This window comes from Camellia sinensis, chromosome 5, assembly GCF_055761805.1.
Source record: "Camellia sinensis isolate YWXY chromosome 5, ASM5576180v1, whole genome shotgun sequence".
NCBI lineage: Eukaryota > Viridiplantae > Streptophyta > Magnoliopsida > Ericales > Theaceae > Camellia > Camellia sinensis.
The window spans coordinates 66,626,255-66,650,022 of record NC_138965.1 but is presented as its reverse complement, the minus strand read 5'-3'; positions in this window follow the sequence as shown (position 1 = coordinate 66,650,022).

Sequence of the window (23,768 nt, the reverse complement as noted above, 5' to 3'; positions counted from 1 at the left end):
CCCACCTGCCCACATTGATAACAAGTGAGCGACTGGCCTCTGCCCTGACTCTGGCCCTGAGAATGGGCCGAAAATGATGCTGCACACTGCCCTCCTCCTCTCTGCGGGCAAGCTGGAGACTTGTGGCCCAGCTGACCACATTTGTAACAAGTAACGTCTCTCTGACCGCCTCTCCCAAAACCCGAACTCGTTACTGGAAAGGTAGATCTAGAATGTGCTCCCTAGGACTGCTGAGGGTTAGAACCCCTCTGCCTCTTACCGTCTCCCTGGCCTTCATGACTCCTCCTGGAGCCCCTCATCCTCTCCTCTTCTACATGCATGATGGTTTCAAGATGGGCAGCAGCCTCACAAGGCGCCCATAGTCTCTAATCATGGACTCGGCAACCCGAAACATGAGTCCGGTGACGAACTTCTTCTCGAACTCCAAACACCTACCCTCCTCGGTCGCCACCAACTCCGGTGCGAACCTAGACAAGCTAGTAAAAGTGGCCTCAAATTTTGCCACTAGTGTACTCAACTGCTTAAGATGAGAAAACTAATCTCTCAACTTTTCCCTCACTGTAGTCGGCAAATACTTGTCCTGGAAAGCTTCAATGAAGGCTTCCCAAGTTCCTCCAATGCGCCCTCGTACATACTTTCACCATTGACCCGTATCTCTCTTCAGCTGGAAGGACGCCAAGGTCACTTGCAAACCCCCGTCTTCAATACCAAGCATCTCAAACGTCTTCGTCATCTGCTCTAGCCACTCATCAGCCTTCAGTGGCTCTTTAGGATCTCCCAAGAACTCATCTGGATTCGACTGGAAAAACATCCTCTTCAAAAACGATGGCCCTACCTCAGCTACATGGGCCTGGACTTCATTCTCAGCCTTGAGAATATCCATAGATTCCCTCAAAACTCTTTCCATCTCGCGGGCTAAGACGCCCATGGCCTGCTGACCTACTGGCTCGGCCACGTTGGCCTAACCAACTCCCTCCTCCTGTGCCAGAATTTCATCCGATATAGGCACCTCCTGCCTCCTAGGCCTACCACGCCTACCACCACATCCTCGTCCTGACATCCTAATAAAGGTAACAAAGACATTAGCACATTCACAAATGTGCCGAAGCTATTTCACTCGCGTCCTAATACAATGGACAACAATAATTCACTCCACGTAAGCACATAATCACATACACACTTAAGGATTTCATTTCCGAATAATGACCGTCCCATGGCATTGCTAGAGTTCCAATTAGAAACAGCAGTGATCAAGTGCCTTTCTAACAAGACTCCCAGAAATCTATAGACCTGATCAACATGCTAGAAACTAAATCACATACCATATAGTCACATAAACATGTTATCACATAAGCACATAACATTACATTTAAGTCTCTAACGAGCGAGACAAACCCATTGTGGTACTAACCACTTCCCACGTACCCAAAGTATTCAAACATGGTACGCTCTGATACCAAGTTGTAACGCCCTAAAAAAAAACAGTACAAGACAACCATTTACATAATCCATAAACACAAGAGAAATAGTATATATTCATCAAACTATTTTTTACAAAAGATGTTACATGTTAACAAATAACATAAAGGCCCTACAGGCTTACATCTTTCCAAGTATAACTTGGTTACAGCAAAAGAAGAGTTCTAACTCTTTACATATAAAGCCCTTGGCTTGAATTACATATAACACAAAAAGGTAACAACAAAAAGAAGCCTTCAGCCTCTAAGCCTCCCAAGCTATGTCCTTGGAGGCGGCATGTCACCTGTACCTGAAAATGGTGTCCCACATAGGGTGAGCCAAAGCCCAGTAGAGATATGCTAAACAGAATATGGAAATTAACTAAAACACTAGCATCTGATAAATGTCTAACACTTAATAAACCATATACATCATCTTTGTAACAAATCAACGTTACACTACAACAACTCCCTTTTCATTATGTTTCCAAATCAATTCATTGTCATAGTCCAGTGTTATCCAAACAGTTTAAACAAAATGAGACCACAACTCATATATCAATACCTCAAGAGCAAACATCATTCAACACTTTTATTCACATGCCATTTTATGGAACTACGTCCGAGGGAACCGACACCCAAATATATAAAAGATTTCTGGACTTGCGCCCTGGACACTCCGGCCAGCTTAATTATCCATGGAGTCCATCCCCTATCTCCTCCCAAACAATGAAGTACATCCCTTATCTCCTCCCGAACAACATACATATACAATGTATTTAAACAAATAGTCATATACAATGACCCAATAATTCACATATTCAATGTGTCAATTCCACCGTCACATTCAATGACATAATCCAATTGATTAGTTTCAATTTCTCTAATCATCATGTAGTGTCTACAACAATCAAGACTATCGTTCACCGATAGCCCAAAATAGTTATTTTCCATCGGTGAGTGATTCGTCAATCCAAACTACACCATTCATTCACAACTTCCCTAAATTTCAAGATTTTCAACCCATTTTCATATTCTCACAATTTACCAAATTAATTATTTAAACTCAATTAGGGCATTATTCCCCTTTTCTCAAACTTCAACCCTAAGGCTCAATTTCATCAATTTTACACCAATAACCCCATTTTCCAAGGTCTCACATGCACATGGAGCTCAACAATTGAAAACCCCTCTTTTATACATTTCAAATTTAAAACCCTAACTTTCCAAAATTTTCCATAGTTGCACCATTTAATCAAAATGACTAAAATTTATGTCAAAGCTCATAAGATGAGTAGTTTATCCCTACCTCAAATGAAGGAACTCAAAGAAGATGAGGAGAAAAACCCAAGATGCTCCAAATCCAAGCTTTTTCGAATCAAAGAGAAGCCCACGTGATGCTTTACCTTTTATACAAAGGGGCTAGGGTAGAAAACCTCTAGAACATGGAGTATTTGTAGAGAGAGAGAGTAGAGAGAGAAAAGCAGACGGATCTAGGGTTTGGAAAAAAAGAAGATGATAAAGTGATGTAGAATCCCGCTGCTGTGAACTGGTATATACAGGGCTCGCTAAAGCGAAGGATTGGTCGCTCGAGCGACCAGACACAAGAGAACCTCACTCGATTGCAAAAAGCATCGCTCGAGCAAACAATGCCAAGCTTCAGATCTGAAACGTAGAAGCATGCTCGAGCGCAAGAGTTCTCGCTCTAGCGAAGAAACACAAAACATAGAGCTCACTCGCTCGGGCGCAAGAAAGCTTGCTCGAGCAAGGAATACCAACCTTCAAGTCTAAAAGAGACGCAGACGCACGCTCGAGCGCAAGACTGCTCGCTCGAGCGAAGAGACACAAGATACAAAGCTCGCTCGAGCGGAAGCTGCGTCTGAAAAAGAAACCTGAAGACCCACAATACTCGCTCAACCGAAGAAGAAAATACCCAGGCCTCGCTCGAGCTCAAAAAGCCTCGCTCGAGCAAATAAGCCAAATTCTGGGCAATAACCATTTGTTTCAACTCACAACCAGCCTGTTTCAAACTCACCCAACACATCCCAAAACTCAAGTATAGAGAATGAAAGGGTGGAAACGAGACACAAACAACAACTTACCATCACTAGACCCAAGTCCAAAATACAACAAACGACGGGGAAAATCGGGATCGCTATATTCAATTTAATAAATCAATTTTCAAGCCATATTAATTAGTTAAAGTTGCGGGTTAAAATTTTGAGAGATAACTTGACAAGTGTCAAAGGATAAACCGCGTGGGGTAATTCTCCAAAATCACCAAACAATCACTCCATACCATACTTGACATTTATGCATTACAATTTTTGCCACTTACTTTCATGCCCAAGTGTTCAAGTCCTACATCTGAACATATCAGACCTTCCTTGTGCAAGCGAATAATAATAGAGATGATACAACTCATGAATCCTTTGAAAACTTAAATATGTTGAGAACAATTGCCAATAGAAGAAAACACTAATTTTTCTGACATGAAATTGAATAAGTCTAAGATACGGGTTGGGTTGGCGACAAACCTGAAAGAGGTCACAAGCACGAGCTTCCTTGAAAAATTGTAGACATAGCTCTTTGGTGTTGGATACTATTTCAAATATATCGACGCAATTCTGATACGGAAGTTTATTTTTTTTGGGTGAATAACATAAGAAGGTGGCTCATACCCAATAAAATTTATAGGCAAACACAAAGATGCTAAACCATTCTCAGTGCTTTATTTAAATTATGGGTTCAAGTCCAATTTAAAGTGCTTTATTTTTAATTTATTTGCTTTCTCTTTTTTATAATTTCTAGTCAAAATAAATAAAAGAAATCGAAACTAGTTTGGTGAATAAAGTAGAAAAAAAATTTAGCAATCCCGGTTTTCCTCGCGTTGTTTATTGTATTCTGGACTCGGTTCCGAGGATGTTTGTTGTTGTCTATATTACATTTCCGTCCTTTAACTCTTTCAAGTTTAGTTTAGAAATGTCTTGGGCGTGTTTCGAACAGGTTGGTTAAGCTTTGGGCTCTATTCTTGTCGCCCAGATTTTTGATGATCCGCTCGAGCGGGTCCCTTTGCGCTTGAGCGGAGTTTGCATCGTTTCAGCATTTTGTGCATCTGCAAAAATACTGCAGATGTGTTTTTCACGCTTGAGCGGATTTCCTTACGCTCGAGCAGGTCACGCTCGAGCGTGTGTTTGATGCTCGAGCGGGTGTTCGAAATCTGTAAAAATACTAGAGGAGTGTAATCTACGCTCGAGCGGGTTCCTTTGCGCTCGAGCGGGTAATGTTTTGCTTTTGTGCCTTGGTGCTCGAGCGGGTATTTTTGCGCTCGAGCGGGTTAGGTTTTTGTGTTTGATGCTCGAGCATCCTATTCTCCGCTCGAGTGGGTCATACGTATATCAGATCGCAGCTGGGTCATTTTAAATCACTTTTTCAACATTCTCTCTCTCTCTAACTTTTCAAAACCCTAATTTCGGTAGCCTCTCTCTCTACACACACTCTCTCTCTAAGAATCAATCTAGTTCTAGAGTGTTTCTACCTTGGTTCCTTTGTATAAAAGGTAGAGTTTGGTGTGGGCTATCTTTGGATCTGAAAAAGTCTTGATTTGGAGCATCTTTGGGTTTCTTCATCTTTCCCTTTGGGCTTCAAACTTTGAGGTAGGGATAACTACTCATATCTATGGTCTTTGACAGAAACTTGTAGTCATTTTGATTTAATGTTGTAGTTGGGAAAGTTTGGGAGTTAGGGTTTCAAACCTTAAAATGTGTAAAGAGGGGTTCTTGTTCCATTGAACTATATATGTGTATTTGGGCCTTAAAATGAAGTCATTACGGTCTATTGATGACATTTGGACCTTTGGGTCAATATTGAGAAAAAGAGGAAAATGCCTTAGTTGGGATTAATTGGGTCATTTGTGAAATTAATGACATTTAGTACGAGATAATGAAATTGAGTTGGAAATAGTGAAATTGAGAAATTATGAGAATAAATGGTGGAGTTGGATTGATTAATCACTCACCTTCGACAAAGTTGATAATTTATCTGTTGATGCATTTATTATCTGTTTAGAAATAATTACTTTGGGCTATCAGTGGAGGATAGTCTTGATTGCTGTAGACACTACATGATGATTAGGTGAATTAAAACTAATCACGTTGAATATGTCATTGAATATGACAGTTGGAATAATACATTCGAATATGTGTATTGATTGATTATTATATATGATAATGTTTATATACATTGTATTGTGTGGGAGGAGATAGGGGATGTACTCCACGGTTTGGGAGGAGATAGGGGATGGACTCCTAAACCAGATATTATTTGGGAGGAGATAGGGGATGGACTCCATTGATACAGCAAATATGTGTATCTATTGTGAAGTATGAAAGTGTTTTAATTTGTTATTGATAGAGCAAATTTGTGTATCATTTGTGAAGTATGGAAGTATTGTTGATATGAGTTGTTATCTCATTTGAAATTGAAGTATTGTTGATATGAGTTGTAATCTCATTTAATTGTTTGGCCAGGTTCTGAGCCATGTTTATGAATTGAAAATTGGTTAAGTAAAGGAAAGTAAAATGGAACATGGACATATTTGTCATCGAATTGGACTGTGTTGTAAGTTGGTTGAGCAGTGTTAACGTTTATCGAATACTCATGTTTTAGTTATTGCTCATATTATGTTTAGCATATCTCTACTGGGCGTTGGCTCACCCTATATGGGACATCATTTTCAGGTACAGGTGACATGCCACCTCCAAGGACGTAGCTTGGGAGTCTTAGTGGCTGGGAGATCATTTTGTGATTATTTTGTGTATTACATGTAAATCAAGCCAAGGGTTTATTTTGTGTTTTGAGTTAGTACTCTCTTTTTGTAACCAAGTGTTGACTTGGAAAGTTGTAAGCCCGCAGGGCATTTACTTTTGATGTCAACATGTATTACTTTTGTAATGAATACTCTGATAAATAGAATTAAGCTTTATTCTCTTAAGTTTATGGATGTCTTGAATATATGAATTCTGGGTTTATTTTGAGGGCGTTACAACTTGGTGTCAGAGCGTACCGGGTTTGAATACTTTGGGTACGTGGGAAGCGGTTAGTACCACAATGGGTTTGTCTCACTTGCTAGAGACTTATGTGTGATATTACGTGTTTGTCTGATAACATGCTTATGTGCCTACTTGGGTATGGGATTTAGTTTCTACGATGTTGATTGGATCCTTGGGTTTCTGGGAGCCCTATTGGAAAAGCACTTGATCAATGTTATTTCTAACTGGAACTCTAGCAACGCCTCGGGACTGTCATTATCTGGAAATGAAATTCATAGGTGCTTATGTGATTATGTGCTTACGTGGAGTGAATTACTGTTGTCCATGCATTAGGACGCGAGTGATATAGCTTCGGCACATTTGTGAATGTGCTAATGTTTTCGTTTCCTTCATTAGGATGTCAGGACGAGGACGTGGAGGTAGGCATGGTAGGCATGGTAGGCAGGAGATGCCTATACCGGATGAGATTCCGGTGCAGCAGGAGGGTGTTGGTCAGGCCAATGTGGCCAAGCCAGTAGGTCAGCAGGCCATGGGCGCCTTAGCCCGCGAGATGGAAGGAGCATTGAGGGAGTCCATGGACATTCTCAGAGCTGAGAATCAGGTCCAGGCTCATGTTGCTAAGGCAGGGCCTTCTTTTATGAAGAGGGAGTTCTTCCGATCTAACCCGGACGAGTTTATAGGTGATCTGAAGGAGCCACTTAAGGCCGATGAGTGGCTTGAGCAGATGACGAAGACTTTTGAGATGCTTGGCATCGAAGACGGGGCTTTGAAGGTGACCTTGGCGTCTTTCCAGCTGAAGGGAGGCGCAGGTCAGTGGTGGAAATTTGTGAGGGGTCGTATTGGTGGCACATGGAAGGCCTTTTTAGATGCTTTCCAGGAGAAGTTTTTGTCTCCAGCTATTAGGGAGAAGTTGAGGGACCAGTTTTGTCAGCTCAAGCAACTAAGTATGCCAGTGGCTGAGTTTGAGGTCGCATTTACCAGTTTATCTAGGTTTGCACCTGAGCTAGTGGCGTCTGAGGAACGTCGTTGTCTTGAGTTCGAGAAGAAGCTGAGGCACGGGTTTAAGACTAGGGTTGCTGGGTCCATGACTCGGGAATATGGGCACCTTGTGGATGCTGCGGCCCATATGGAGATTATTATGCATGAGGAGGACGAGAGGATGAGGGGCTCCAAGAGGAGTCAAGATGGCCAGGGGGATGGTCGGAGGCAAAGGGGTTCTAACCCTCAACAGTCCTAAGGTGCTTTAGCGAGATCTACCTTTCTAGTGCCGAGTGCAGGTTCTGGAAGAGGCAGTCAGGGAGACATTACTTGTTACAAATATGGTCAGCTGGGCCACAAGTCTCCAGCTTGCCCGTAGAGGGGAGGAGGGCAGAGAGCAGCTTCATCTTCGGCTCGACCTCAGGGTCAGAGTCAAGGTAGATGCCAGCCGCTCTCTTGTTACCAAAGTGGTCAGGCGGGGCACCTGAAGAGGTATTGCCTGCAGTTGAGTGGCACATCGGGTGCGTCTGGTTTGAGGCAGACGCAGAGTTTTCAGCCAGCACAGTCAGTTCAGGCCTTGAGGGCCAATCAGGGGGCTTTATCGTCTCAGTCTGTGCAGCAGTCTTTTGCTCCGAGAGGTGAGCAGGTAGACCAGAGACCTTCAGGGGGCGTGTATGCTGTTACCGCACAGGATCTTGTACCGGCTCCATTTGTTGTGAGAGGTACCTTTTTGTTTTTCAACTCGGTTGCTAATGTGTTAATCAATACGGGTGCATCCCATTCCTTTATATCTGCTGCATTTGCATCTGTTTTGGGGTTGGTGTTGGCACAGTTTGCTTCTCCTATTTGTGTTGTATCACCTGTTGGGGGTGAGTTGATTTTAAAATAAAGGTGTCGGGCTGTGATATAGAGGTCGCCGACCGCCGGCTTCCATTTTCTTTTGTAGTTATGTCTATGTCGGGTTTTGATGTGATTTTGGGTACGGACTGGTTATCGTCATACCGGGCTATTATTGATTGTTATCGCCAGAGGGTCACTGTATGTACCTTAAGCGGGGATTGTTTCCATTTCTTGGGGGATCGGGTTGGTAGTGTGTTGCCACCGGTGTATGATCTGTGAGGGCGGAGTGAGCTTAGTGGTCTTCTCGCTATCTTTATGAGTAGTGAGTGTGAAGAGACCCAGACTGTATTGCCAAGAGTGGTTTGTGAGTACTCATATGTCTTTCTCGAGGATCTTATTAGTTTCCACCACATCAAGAGGTAGAGTTTTCTATTGATTTAGTGCTCGGCACGGTGCCGATTTCCATGGCACCTTATCGTTTTGCCCCAGCCGAGTTGAGTGAGTTGAAGGTTCAACTCCAGGAGTTGCTACATAAGGGTTTTATCCGCCCTAGTGTTTCACCATGGGGAGCACCGGCCCTCTTTGCTAAAATGAAAGATGGTGCCTTGAGACTTTGTATTGATTACCGGAAATTGAATCGGGCTACGGTTAAGAATAAATACCCTATGCCCCGTATAGATGATCTGTTTGAACAGTTGAAGGGGTCCCGTTGTTTCTCTAAGATAGACTTGAGATCGGGTTACCACCAGTTGAGGGTCTGGGAGGAGGATATTCCGAAGACGGCATTCCATACGCGGTATGGCCACTATGAGTTTCTGGTGATGGCTTTTGGGCTTACCAATGCACCAGCATTGTTTATGGACTTGATGAACCGGATATTCCGAGAATTTTTAGATCATTTTGTGGTCGTTTTCGTGGATGACATTCTGGTTTATTCACCTTCTGAGGAGGAGAACGAGGAACACTTGAGAGTGGTGCTTGAGTTGCTTAGAGCCCATAAGCTATATGCTAAGTTTGGGAAGTGTGAGTTCTGGCTAAGAGAGGTTAAGTTCTTAAGCCATGTAGTCTCCGGGGAAGGGGTGCCTGTTGATATATCCAAGACAGAGGCAGTGCAGGATTGAGATCCGCAGTTTTCTAGGATTAGCTGGGTATTACTGCCGGTTTGTGAAAGATTTCTCCAGACTAGCTTCACCATTGACTAGATTGACGCGGAAAGGGGTCAAGTTTATGTGGAGTGAGACTTGTGAAAATTCGTTCCAAGAGTTGAAAGTTAGATTTACCACCGCTCCAGTGTTGATTATTCCAGAGAGAGGTTTGGGTTATGCGGTTTATTATGATGCTTCATGAGAGGGTTTGGGCTGTGTGTTGATGCAAGAGGGGAAAGTGGTAGCCTATGGCTCGCGGCAGTTGAAAATACACGAGAGGAATTACCCTACCTATGACCTAGAGTTAGCAGCTGTGATTTTTGCCTTGAAGATTTAGAGGCACTACCTGTATGGTGAGAGATTCGAGGTGTTCTCGGATCATAAGATTCTGAAGTATCTGTTTACACAGAGAGACTTGAACTTGAGGCAGAAAAGTTGGATGGAGTTTATTGTGGATTACGATTTTGAGTTGCATTACCATCCGGGGAAGGCCAATGTTGTGGCCGATGCCTGTCACGACCCCAACCCGCCCCTAGTAGGATGGTGCCATGATGGCCAGTAACCCGAGATTACCAAAGGCCAACTAACAAGGATCACACACAAACAGAGTATACATAGGGGCTCACAAATGCGGAAGCAATAACTTAAGGTACAAGTGGTCCATAAGAGCTGTGCATAGATCAAATGAAATGACATACATGATATGGTTTTACAATCAATCGTTAATAAAAAAAATACATGTTGCATCTTGATTAAAAGGCTTCTCAAGCCGACATGTACAAAATACAATGAATACAAGCCAAGAAGCATAATCTTCAAGATTGCCGACGTAAATACAAGATTGCCGACATATATACAAGATTTCCGACATAAAAGGAACAAATCAAGCCGACATAACGTAAACCCAAAAGAAGCTTTCAAAAGCACATCTAGGCGTCACCGCCGCCCTGCTCAGCACCTACATATATATATAGAGAGGGTGAGCTTGGATACTCAGTGAATGGTATAATCAATAAAGGGGTTTGCATGAATAATAGCCGAAGTTCTTTCCAAACAAAACATTGTCGAAGCTTTAAAAATCATGGGATGAACGGTATTCATCTATCAAAGTTTTTCAAGCTTCAAGGGGCGCTGCCAAGCATCCAAGAATATCAAAACAATAACATTACGAACAAACAAACCCACGCGGTAAACCATCAGTGGCAAAGCAAGGGAATAATCGATCCGTAATCGATTAGACAAACCCACCCGCACAAGGCAGTCGGTGGCAAGGGAGATATCTCAAACAAGGGTGCTACAAAAGTTTAGAGTCCTCTAGCACAAGGGACCTATGTTACAAAGGCCCGTAGCCTCCTAACACGAGAGTACTGCACAAGTTTAGAGTCCTCCAGCACAAGGGACTTGTACTGCGAAAGTTTAGAGTCCTCCAGTACAAGGGACTTTCCAAGAAGGTCATCAAAACAAAGCTTATACTTGATATACAAAACAAGGATATTCATTCATGCTCAAACAATTACTTTTATTAAAACGAAGCAAGCAAGCTTTATCAAAACATTATAACATAGCTTTATTAAAAATACCACTCACATAGTTCCTCGGGTGTAGGCTCAAGGCAAAGATCAAAGACCTATAATCACATGGCAAAACAAGCTTTTCATGCATGCAAATGATCCCGACACTCTCACCAAATCTAAGTCAATAACAAAGCAAAACATGCTGGGAGTTAAACTCTGTTTTCCATCTCACAAAAACACACTGGGTACCAACTAGGTCTTTGCCGAGGTCCCACACCTCCTTGCCGAGGTGTGGTCCCGATGGCCACATTCAAAAGTGAAGTTGGGAAAACCTGAGTTCCTTTTTGAAGAACATGAAGAACGGATAGATGGAGAAGATGAAGAACATGCATGCTAAAATCACAACTTGTCATTACAAAATCTGAGATTTCATGCCGTGAGTTCGAAAACATGGACCTGGGTACCCATACAAGAGGATCGTATGAAAACAAACACAAAACATAGTTTTTGTTACCAACTTTCGGATCAAAATAAGACTTTTCATCAAGAACACATGAACACTATTTTCTCTTTCTAAAACCAACTTTAAATCAATGCATGGCATGCAGAACAGATTTGATCATGCAATGCAGCTAGATGATCAATAAGAACAACAAGAGTAGGTTAGGATTCTAACCTCAAGACACGAATCTAACGGCTCAAACACCAAAGATCAAGCTTGGAAGTCTACTCTTCTCTCAAGAACTTCTTCTTCTCTCCTCCTAGAGTTTCTCTCTCTAAAAGACAAGATTTGATACAAAATGATATGTTTCTAGGTCTGTCGGCTGACTTAACCCCCAGCTCGGACACGTGGCGCTACCGGATTGGGTTACCTCAAAAAGGTGACTGATTGACAAGACAAAACTATGACAAAGTGTGTTCAACAAGCTAAACGGCATGGGCACTCCGAAAATCAATGATCTCGGCTAGGACAAAGCTTCGGCAAGTAGAGGGAACAACGACATCGGCTTGGCAGGACGACACTTGACTAAGTTGTGCCACACCTTGGCCTAGATGTGCCACACCTCGGTGTAGGTCATACCCGCCCAGGAACAAAATCACTAAGTACAAGGACAAACATCTCGGCCTAGATGATACACATCTCGGCCACGGCGATGAACACCTCGGCCTAGATAATGACATCTCGGCCAATATGTTAGGGTGAAGATGGAGATCAATAATAAAGGGGTTTCCAAAGTAGTTCTAGGCTCAAGATGACCTCGGCAACACTCCAAGCCAGAGCAAGAACACAGGCAACACTTAAGCAAAACAAGACAAGATAAGATTTGCAACATAACAAAACAAGTTCATACGTGGACGTATGCAAATATGACTAAGTCAAAGTGAGGGTTGTTACAATGCCCTTAGTAGGAAATCCATTAGTGATGTAGCTTGTATAGCCATCCGGGAGTGGGAGATGTTGGGTGCACTTGGCGAGTTTGATTTACTTTTGGGTGAATCTGTTGAGGCTGCGGCCTTGTTTTTTGTAGTTGCGCAGCCGACACTTGTGAACCGAGTGTTAGAGGCATAGAAAGGTGACCTTGAGGTAGAATCCCTCCGGGAGAAGATCTCCAATGGGAAGGCTGAGAAGGGTTTGACTGTGCACCCTGACCTGAGTGTGAGGTACCGAAACCGTCTGTTTGTGCCGGAGTCTTGCCGAGAGGAAGTACTCCGAGAGTTTCACCATTCACGCCTTGCGGTGCATCCGGGAGGCACTAAGATGTATCGTGATCTGGGTCGCCAATTTTCGTGGCAGGGTATGAAGAGAGATGTGGCAGTTTTTGTGTCTAAGTGCCTTACCTGTCAGCAAGTGAAGGCCGAACATCAGAGGCCAGCGGGTTTGTTGCAACCCTTGCCTATTACCGAGTGAAAGTGGGAGCATGTCACTATGGACTTCGTTGTAGGTCTTCTGAGGACACAGCAGGGTAGTGATGCTATTTGGGTGGTTGTAGACCGGTTGACTAAGTCTGCGCACTTTATCCCTATGCGCGTGAGAGATTCGGTAGATCATCTTGCTGACTTGTATGTTCGGGACATAGTGAGGTTGCACGGGGTCCCTGTGTCGATCGTCTCAGATAGAGAACCACGTTTTACTGCTAGGTTATGGCAGAGTTTGCAGAGTGCCTTGGGCACTAGATTGACCTTTAGCACAGCTTATCATCCTCAGACTGATGGACAGTCCGAGCGTACTATTCAGATCCTTGAGGATATGCTACGAGGTTGTGTCCTTGACTTTAGTGGGTCGTGGGAGAGGCACTTGCCCTTGGTGGAGTTTGTCTACAACAACAGTTTCCAATCCAGTATTGGTATGGCACCATTTGAGGCCTTGTATGGCCGACCGTGTAGGTCTCCAGTTTGTTGGGCCAAGGTGGGTGATGCACCTTTGTTGGGCCCGGAGTTGGTTCGGGAGACAACGGAGAAGGTTGAGCTTATCCGTAGGAGGCTTGTTACAGCCCAGAGTCGTCAAAAGTGTTATGCCGACCGTAGGAGGAGGCCTTCGGTATTCGAGGTGGGTGATCACGTCTTTCTGAAAATATCACCTAGGCAAGGTTTGATGAGGTTTGGAAAGAGTGGGAAGTTGTCCCCTCGGTTTATTGGTCCCTTTGAGATCCTTGAGAAGATTGGGGAGGTTGCATACCATTTAGCTTTACCGCCGCAGCTGTCCGGAGTGCATGACGTGTTTCATGTTAGTATGCTTCGGAAGTACGAGCCGGATCCGTCGTACGTTTTGGACTGGACCGACTTAGAGGTTGATGAGGATGCCTCGTATGAGGAGAGACCGGTGAGGGTCTTGGATAGGTGGGATCAAGTCTTGTGAGGCAAGACAATACCCTTGGTAAAAGTTCTGTGGAAACATCACGGGGTAGAGGAAGCCACCTGGGAACGTGAGTTGGAGGTCCGTGAGAAATATCTGGACTTGTTCGTTAATGTGTAATCATGTATTGAGAATTTTGTTGTATTGATGAACTTTAAGAGCATTGAATATGTCTTAAGTTGTACAACATTGTATATGTTTTGATTTATGGAAATTGTTGAATATGGTTCAGAAATGGAAGTTTATTTTAACATTACATATCTTAATTCTGTTTTAGAAATGCAAATATATTGATTGGCATTGAATATGTAATTGAATTGTGGAATATGTGTTGAAATTGATAAATTTCAAAGGAATGCATGTTGATAATGCATGTTGTAAACATATGTTGTAATTTGCCTCTTTAAAAGAGACAGGATGACCGGTAGTGGGTCAGGTTGTGAAATATTGGATGGTAATATTGTTGAGAATTAAGAAATCTTTTTTTTGAAACTTATTTATCTAATTTCGGGGACGAAATTCTTTAAGGGGAGGAGGTTATAGCGATCCCGATTTTCCTCTCGTTGTTTATTGTATTCCGAACTCGGTTCCGAGGATGTTTGTTGTTGTCTGTATTACATTTCCATCCTTTAACTCTTTGAAGTTGAGTTTAGAAATGTCTTGGGCGTGTTTCGAACAGGTTGGTTGAGCTTTGATCTCTATTCTTGTTGCCCAGATTTTTGATGATCCACTCGAGTGGGTCCCTTTGCGCTCCAGCAAAGTTTGCATCCTTTTAGCATTTTGTGCGTTTGCAAAAATACTGCAGGTGTGTTTTTCACGCTCGAGCGGATTTCCTTACGCTCGAGCGGGTCGCGCTCGAGCGGGTGTTCGAAATCTGTAAAAGTACTGGAGGAGTGTAATCTACGCTCGAGCGCGTTCCTTTGCGCTTGAGTGGGTAGTGTCTTGCTTTTGTGCCTTGGCACTCGAGCGGGTTAAGTTTTTGTGTTTGATGCTTGAGCGTCCTATTCTCCGCTCGAGCGGGTCATACATATATCAGATCGTAGCTGGGTCATTTTAAACCACTTTTTCAACATTCTCTCTCTCTCTAACTTTTCAAAACCCTAATTTCGGCAACCTCTCTCTCTACACACACTCTCTCTAAGAATCCATCTAGTTCTAGAGTGTTTCTACCTTGGTTCCTTTGTATAAAAGATAGAGTTTGGCGTGGGCTATCTTTGGATCCGAAAAAGTCTTGATTTGGAGCATCTTTGGGTTTCTTCATCTTTCCCTTTGGGCTTCAAACTTTGAGGTAGGGATAACTACTCGTATCTATGGTCTTTGACATAAACTTGTAGTCATTTTGATTTAATGTTGTAGTTGGGAAAGTTTGGGAGTTAGGGTTTCATACCTTAAAATGTGTAAAGAGGGGTTCTTGTTCCATTGAACTATATATGTGTATTTGGGCCTTAAAATGAAGTCATTAAGGTCTATTGATGATATTTGGACCTTTGGGTCAATATTGAGAAAAAGGGAAAAATACTTTAGTTGGGATTAATTAGGTCATTTGTGAAATTAATGACATTTAGTATGAGATAATGAAATTGAGTTGGAAATAGTGAAATTGAGAAATTATGAGAATAAATGGTAGAGTTGGTTTGATTAATCAGTCACCTTCTGCAAATTTGATAATTTATCTATTGATGCATTTATTATCTGTTTAGAAATAACTCCTTTGGGCTATCGGTGGAGGATAGTCTTGATTGTTGTAGACACTGCATGATGATTAGGTGAAGTAAAACTAATCCCGTTGAATATGTCATTGAATATGACGGTTGGAATAATACATTCGAATATGTGTATTGATTGATTATTGTATATGAGAAGTGTTTATATACATTGTATTGTGTGGGAGGAGATAGGGGATGTACTCCATTGATACAACAAATATGTGTATCTATTGTGAAGTATGAAAGTGTTTTAATATGTTATTGATATAGCAAATTTGTGTATCATTTGTAAAGTATGGAAATATTGTTGATATGAGTTGTTATCTCATTTGACATGGAAGTATTGTTGATATGAGTTGTAATCTTATTTAATTGTTTGGCCAAGTTCTGAGCCATGTTTATGAATCGAAAATTGGTTAAGTAAAGAAAAGTAAAATGAAACATGGACATATTTGTCATCGAATTGGATTGTGCTGTAAGTTGGTTGACCAATGTTAACATTTATCGAATGCTCATGTTTTAGTTATTGCTCATATTATGTTTAGCATATCTCTACTGGGCGTTGGCTCACCCTATATGGGACATCATTTTCAAGTACAGGTGACATGCCACCTCCAAGGACGTAGCTTGGGAGGCTTAGTGGCTGGGAGATCATTTTGTGATTATTTTGTGTATTACATGTAAATCAAGCCAAGGGCTTATTTTTTGTTTTGAGTTAGTACTCTCTTTTTGTAACCAAGTGTTGACTTGAAAGGTTGTAAGCCCGTAGGGCATTTACTTTTGATGTCAACATGTAATACTTTTGTAATAAACACTCTGATAAATAGAATTAAGCTTTATTCTCTTAAGTTTATGGATGCCTTGAATGTATGATTTATGGGTTTATTTTGAGGACGTTACAAAAAAAAAAGTTATTATTTGAACATGATTATCTCTTTTTAGAACAAAAGTAATCTTTTAGAATTTGAAAAAATATTTTTTTTCTTTATTTGTCTAACACAAAAAAAATAATGTATTTTCATATTAAAATTTTTAATTTTTTGTGCAAATTAAAAGCACTTTCTACAAATATAAAATAATGATTTAATACAAATATTTTAGAACAAATATGAAATTGAACATGTCTAAGATATGGGTTTGTAGTAAGGGACTATTGACCACATAGATGAAAATAACAGTCCCTAATATTTTATACATTTATAAAATTTTGAGAGACAACTTGAATTTAATACATCAATTTTCAAGCCATATTTATTAGTTACTTGCCAAGTGTCAAAGGATAAACAGCATGGAGTAATTCTCCAAAATCACCAAACAATCACTCCATACCATACTTGACATTTATGCATTATAATTTGTGCCACGTACTTTCATGCCCAAGTGTTCAAGTCCTACATCTGAACATATCAGACCTTCCTTGTGCAAGCAAATAATAAAAAAGATGATACAACTCACGAATCCTTTGAAAACGTAAAAATGCTAAGAACAATTGCGAATAGAAAAAAATACTAATTTTTTTAACATGTAATTGAACATGTCTAAGATACGGGTTGGTAGTAAGTGAGGGACTATTGACCACATAGATGAAAATAACAGTCCCTAATATTTTATACATTTATAAAATTTTAAGAGACAACTTCAATTTAATAAATCAATTTTCAAGCCATATTAATTAGTTAAAGTTACGGGTTAAAATTTTGAGAGATAACTTGACAAGTGTCAAAGGTTAAACAGCAAGGGGTAATTTTCCAAAATCACCAAACAATCACTCCATACCATACTTGACATTTATGCGTAAAATCTTTGCCACTTACTGCCCTAGTGTTCAAGTCCTACATCTGAACATATCAAACCTACCTTCTGCAAGGGAATAATAAAAAAGATGATACAACTCATGAAACTTTTGAAAACTTAAAAATGTTGAGAACAATTGCCAATTGAAGAAAATACTATTTTTTTTGACATGAAATTGAATATGTCAAAGATATGGGTTGGGTTGGCGACAAACCTTAAAGAGGTCACAAACACGAGCTTCCTTGACAAATTGTAGATATAGCTCTTTGCTGTTGGATACTATTTCAAGTGTACCGACACAACATTGATACGAAAGCTTTTTTTTTTTGGGTGAATAACATATGAAGGTGGTTCATACCCAAGAAAATTTACAGGCAAACACAAAGATGCTAAATCATTCTCAGACCAAATCGAGGGCTTTTGGCTATAGAATACACTGCCGGGGGCGAGGCATTTTCTTCACACTTTCCATGCAAGTTAATGTCACGATCGCTAGAGATCCTTCGATTCTCACAAAGTGTGTCATCATATGTTACAAGACAAAAGAGTAAATTTTGAGTTTTAAGAGAATACCGGCCGTTCAATATTTTGGATGTCCAAAATTGAACTAGCACAAGCCCAGATTGCCAACCGCATAATTTTTCAAGCACATGTTTGACCTTCCCTAGCACTTAGTTAAATTGAAAATTAAAAAGTGAATAAAGAAACCCCTAAGCAAAGCTGAACTGAATTGAAAAAAAGAAGAAATTTTTTTTTTAATGAGTTTGATGAAATTGAGGTGACGTACAAAAAATAAAAAAATAAAGGTAAAACAAACAGAGGAGAAGAAAGTCACCGTCGATGATAGAAGCCGTCATCTTCAGCAGTGGTTGTTCAACTTCGCCTTCTCGGCCATCGGTATAATCACAAAGAGCAAGATAATTCACCTAAGAATTTCTACCTTGGACGGGGTGCAACTCGTACATGGGCATGTGGGCAACTATAGTTCAATCTATGTGCAATGCACATACGATTTGAGTATGGGTTCAAGTCCAATTTAAAGTGCTTCATTTTTAATTTATTTACCTTTTCTATTTTATAATTTCTAGTCAAAATAAATAAAAGAAATCGAAACTAGTTTGGTGAATCAAGTAGAAAAAAAAAAAGTTATCACTTGGACATGATTTTCTCTTTTTAGAATAAAAGTAATCTTTTAGAATTTGAAAAAATATTTTTGTGTTTATTTGTCTAACATAGAAAAAATAATATATTTTTATATTAAAATTTTTAATTTTTTGTACAAATTAAAAGTACTTACTACGAATATAAAATAATGATTTAATACAAATTTTTTAGAACAAATATGAAATTGAACATTTCTAAGATATGGGTTAGTAGTGAGTGAGGGACTATTGACCACATAGATGAAAATAACAGTCCCTCATATTTTATACATTTATAAAATTTTGAGAGACAACTTCAATTTAATACATCAATTTTCAAGCCATATTTATTAGTTAAACTTGCGGGTTAAAATTCTAAGAGATAACTTGCTAAGTGTCAAAGGATACACAACGTGGAGTAATTCTCCAAAATCACCAAATGATCTCTCCATACCATACTTGACATTTATACATTACAATTTTTGCCACCTACTTTCATGCCCAAGTGTTCAAGTCCAACATCTGAACATACCAGGCCTTCCTTCTGCAAGCGAATAATAAAAAAGATGATACAACTCATGAATCCTTTGAAAACTTAAAAATGTTAAGAACAATTGCCAATAGAAGAAAATACTAATTTTTTTAACATGTCTAAGATACGGGTTGGTAGTAAGTGAGGGACTATTGACCACATAGATGAAAATAACAGTCCCTAATATTTTATACATCTATAAAATTTTGAGAGACAACTTCAATTTATTAAATCAATTTTCAATCCATATTAATTAGCTAAAGTTGCGGGCTAAAATTTTCAGAGATAACTTGACAAGTGTCAAAGGATAAACAATGTGGAGTAATTCTCCAAAATCACCAAACAATCACTCCATACCATACTTGACATTTATGCATTACAATTTTTGCCACTTACTTTCATGCCCAAGAGTTCAAGTCATACATCTGAACATATCAGACCTTCCTTCTGCAAGGGAATAATAAAAGTGATTATACAACTCAAGAATCCTTTGATAACTTCAAAATGTAGAGAACAATTGCCAATAGAAGAAAATACTAATTTTTTTGACATGGAATTGAATATGTCCAAGTTATGGTTTGGGTTGGCGACAAACCATACAGAGGTCACGAACACAAGCTTCCTAGGAAAATAGTAGACATAGCTCTTTGGTGTTGGATACTATTTCAAGTATACCGACACAATTCTAATACGGAAGTTTTTTTTTTTTTGGGTGAATAACATACGAAAGTGGTTCATACCCAAGCAAATTTACAAGCAAATACAAAGATGCTAAATCATTCTCAGAGTAAACCAAGGGCTTTTGGCTACAGAATACGCGGCCGGGGGGCGAGGCATCTTCTTCACACTTTTCATGCAAGTTATTGTCACGATCGCTAGAGATCCTGTGATACTCACAATGTGTATCATCATTTGTTACAAGAAAAAAGACTGAATTTTGAGTTTTAAGAGAATTCCGGCCGTTCAATATTTTGGATGTCCAAAATTGATATGGCACAAGCCCAGATTGCCAACCACGTAATTTTTCAAGCACATGTTCGATCTTTCCTAGCATTTAATTAAATTGAAAATTAAAAAGTGAATAAAAAAACCCCTAAGCAAAGCTGAACTGAATTGAAAAAATGAAGAATTTTTTTTTTTTAATGAGTATGATGAAATTGAGGTCAGGTACAAAAAATAAAAAATAAAGGTAAAATAGACGGGGGAGAAGATAGTCACCGTCGACGATAGAAGCCGTCGTCCTCAGCAGACGTTGTTCAAGTTCGCCTTCTCCGCCTTTAGTATAATCACAAAGAGCAAGATAATTCACCCATAATTTCTGCCTTGGACGGGGTGCAACTCATACATGGACATTTGTGCAACTATAGTTCAATCTATGTGCAATGCACATACGATTTGAGTATGGGTTCAAGTCCAATTTAAAGTGTTTTATTTTTAATTTATTTACTTTTTCTTTTTTATACTTTCTAGTCAAAATAAATAAAAGAAATCGAAACTAGTTTGGTGAATAAAGTAGAAAAAAAAAATGGTTATCATTTCAACATGATTTTCTCTTTTTAGAACAAAAGTAATATTTTAGAATTTGAAAAAATATTTTTTGCGTTTATTTGTCTAACACAGAAAAAATAATGTATTTTTGTATTAAAATTTTTAATTTTTCATACAAATTAAAAGTACTTACTACAAATATAAAATAATGATTTAATACAATTTTTTTAGAACAAATATGAAATTGAACATGTCTAAGATATGGGTTGGTAGTAAGTGAGGACTATTGTCCACAAAGATGAAAACAACAGTCCCTAATATGTTATACATTTATAAAATTTTGAAAGACAACTTCAATTTAATACATCAATTTTCAAGCCATATTTACTAGTTAAAGTCGCAGGTTAAAATTCAGAGAGATAACTTGCCAAGTGTCAAAGGATAAACAACGTGGAGTAATTCTCCAAAGTCACCAAACAATCACTCCATACCATACTTCACATTTATGCATTACAATTTTTGCCACTTACTTTCATGCCCAAGTGTTCAAGTTTGACATCAAAACATATTAGACCTTCCTTCTGCAAGGGAATAATAAAAAAGATGATACAACTCATGAATCCTTTGAAAACTTAAAAATGTTAAGAACAAATGCCAATAGAAGAAAATTCTATTTTTTTTAACATGAAATTGAACATGTCTAAGATACGGGTTGGTAGTAAGTGACAGACTATTGACCGCATATATGAAAATAACAGTCCCTAACATTTTATACATTTATAAATTTTGAGAGACAACTTCAATTTATTAAATCAATTTTCAAGCCATATTAATTAGTTAAAGTTGCGGGTTAAAATTTTGAGAGATAACTTGACATGTGTCAAAGGATAAACAGCATGGGGTAATTCTCCAAAAACACCGAACAATCACTCCATTCCATACTTGACATTTACGCATTACAATTTTTGCCACTTACTTTCATGCCCAAGTGTTCAAGTTATACATCTAAACATATCAGACTTTTCTTCTGCAAGGGAATAATAAAAGAGATGATACAACTCATGAATCCTTTGAAAACTTAAAAATCTTAATAACAATTGCCAATAGAAGAAAATACTAATTTTTTTGACATGAAATTGAATATGTCTAAGATATGGTTTGGGTTAGCGACAAACCATAAAGAGGTCACAAACATGAGCTTCCTTGAAAAATTGTAGACATAGCTCTTTGGTGTTGGATACTATTTCAAGTATACCGACACAATTCTAATACATAAGTTTTTTTTTTGGGGGGTGAATAACATACGAAGGTGGTTCATACCCAAGCAAATTTACAGGCAAACACAAAGATGCTAAATCATTCTCAGACCAAATTGAGGGCTTTTGGCTATAGAATACGCTGCCGGGGGGCAAGGCATCTTCTTCACACTTTCCATGCAAGTTAATTTCACAATCGCTAGAGATCTTCCAATACTCACAAAGTGTATCATCATATGTTACAAGAAAAAAGAGTGAATTTTGAGTTTTAAGAGAATACCGGCCGTTCAATATTTTGGATATCCAAAATTGAACTGGCACAAGCCCAGATTGCCAACCGCGTAATTTTTCAAGCACATGTTCGATCTTCCCTAGCATTTAATTAAATTGAAAATTAAAAAGTGAATAAAGAAACCCCTAAGCAAAGCTGAACGAAATTGAAAAAAAGAAGAAATTTTTTTTTTTTTAATGAGTTTGATGAAATTGAGGTCAGGTGCAAAAAATAAAAAATAAAGGTAAAATAGACGGAGAAAAAGAAAGTCACCGTCGATGATAGAAGCAGTCGTCCTCAGCCAAGGTTGTTCAATTTTTCCTTCTTGGCCATCGGTATAATCACAAAGAGCAAGATAATTCACCCAAGATTCCTGCCTTCGACAGGGTGCAACTCGTACATGGGCATGTGTGCAAGTATGGTTCAATCTATGTGCAATGCATGTCCGATTTGAGTATGGGTTCAAGTCCAATTTAAAGTGTTTTATTTTCAATTTATTGACTTTTTCTGTAACGCACTCAAAAATACATAAAACCCATCATCTTAGACATGCAATGATATAAGAGAAATAAACATCTTTCTATTCATCAGAGTAGTTCTTACAAAAGTATTACATGTTAACAACAAAAGCAAATGCCCTATGGGCGTACAGCTTTCCAAGTCAACACTTGGTTGCAAAAAAAAAAGTGCTAACTCAAATACATATTAAGCCCTTGGCTCAAATTTACATGTAATACATCAAAAGAAAGCAAAACAACAAAATAGTTCGTCTGCCCTTAGCCTCCCAAGCTATGTCCTTGGAGGTGGCATGCTACCTGTACCTGAAAATAATGTCCCATATAAGGTGAGCCAACGCCCAGTAGAGATATGCTAAACATAATATGAGCAGTAACTAAGACATTAGCAATTGATAAATGTTTGACTCACATAAATCAATTCACAAACCATTTCCATTACATGACAAAAGTGTCCATCTTTCATTTCATTTTCCATTTCCTTTCCAATTCTCAATTTATAACTATGGCTCAGAACCCGGCCAAACAATTTAAATGAGACAGTAACTCATATTAAACATTTTCTATTTCACAATAGATAAGCATACTAGTTGTATCAACACTTCAACAGATAAGCATATGAGCTGTATCAACACTTCAATAGATAGGCATATGAGCTGTATCTACGGAGTCCATCCCCTATCTCCTCCCAAACATTACCCGGTTTAGAGGTCCATCCCCTATCTTCCCCTAAACTGTGGAGTACATCCCCTATCTCCTCCCACACAACACAATGTATATAAAAGCAGATCATATACACATCCAATCAATACATAAAGTTAATGTATTATTTCAACCGTCATATTCTATTATACATCAATTGATCAGGTTTAGTTTGCCTAATCATCATGCATTGTCTACAACAATCAAAATTACCCTCCACTGATAGCCCAAACTAATTATTTCTAACAAATAATAAATGCCTTAACAGATAGATTATCAACATTTCCAAGAGTGGGTGATTAACAAATCCAACTCTACCATTTTACAATATAATGAGCCACTTTCATTATTTCCAACTCAATTCCATATAACCACAATTTTCTCAAATTAATTATACCAATTAATTTATACATCAAGTTAGGGTTTTCTGCCCCTTTCTCAATATTAATCCAAAGGTTCATATATCAACAACCAACAACGAAATCATCATTTTGGGGCCCAAATACATATTTAAGAATCAAAA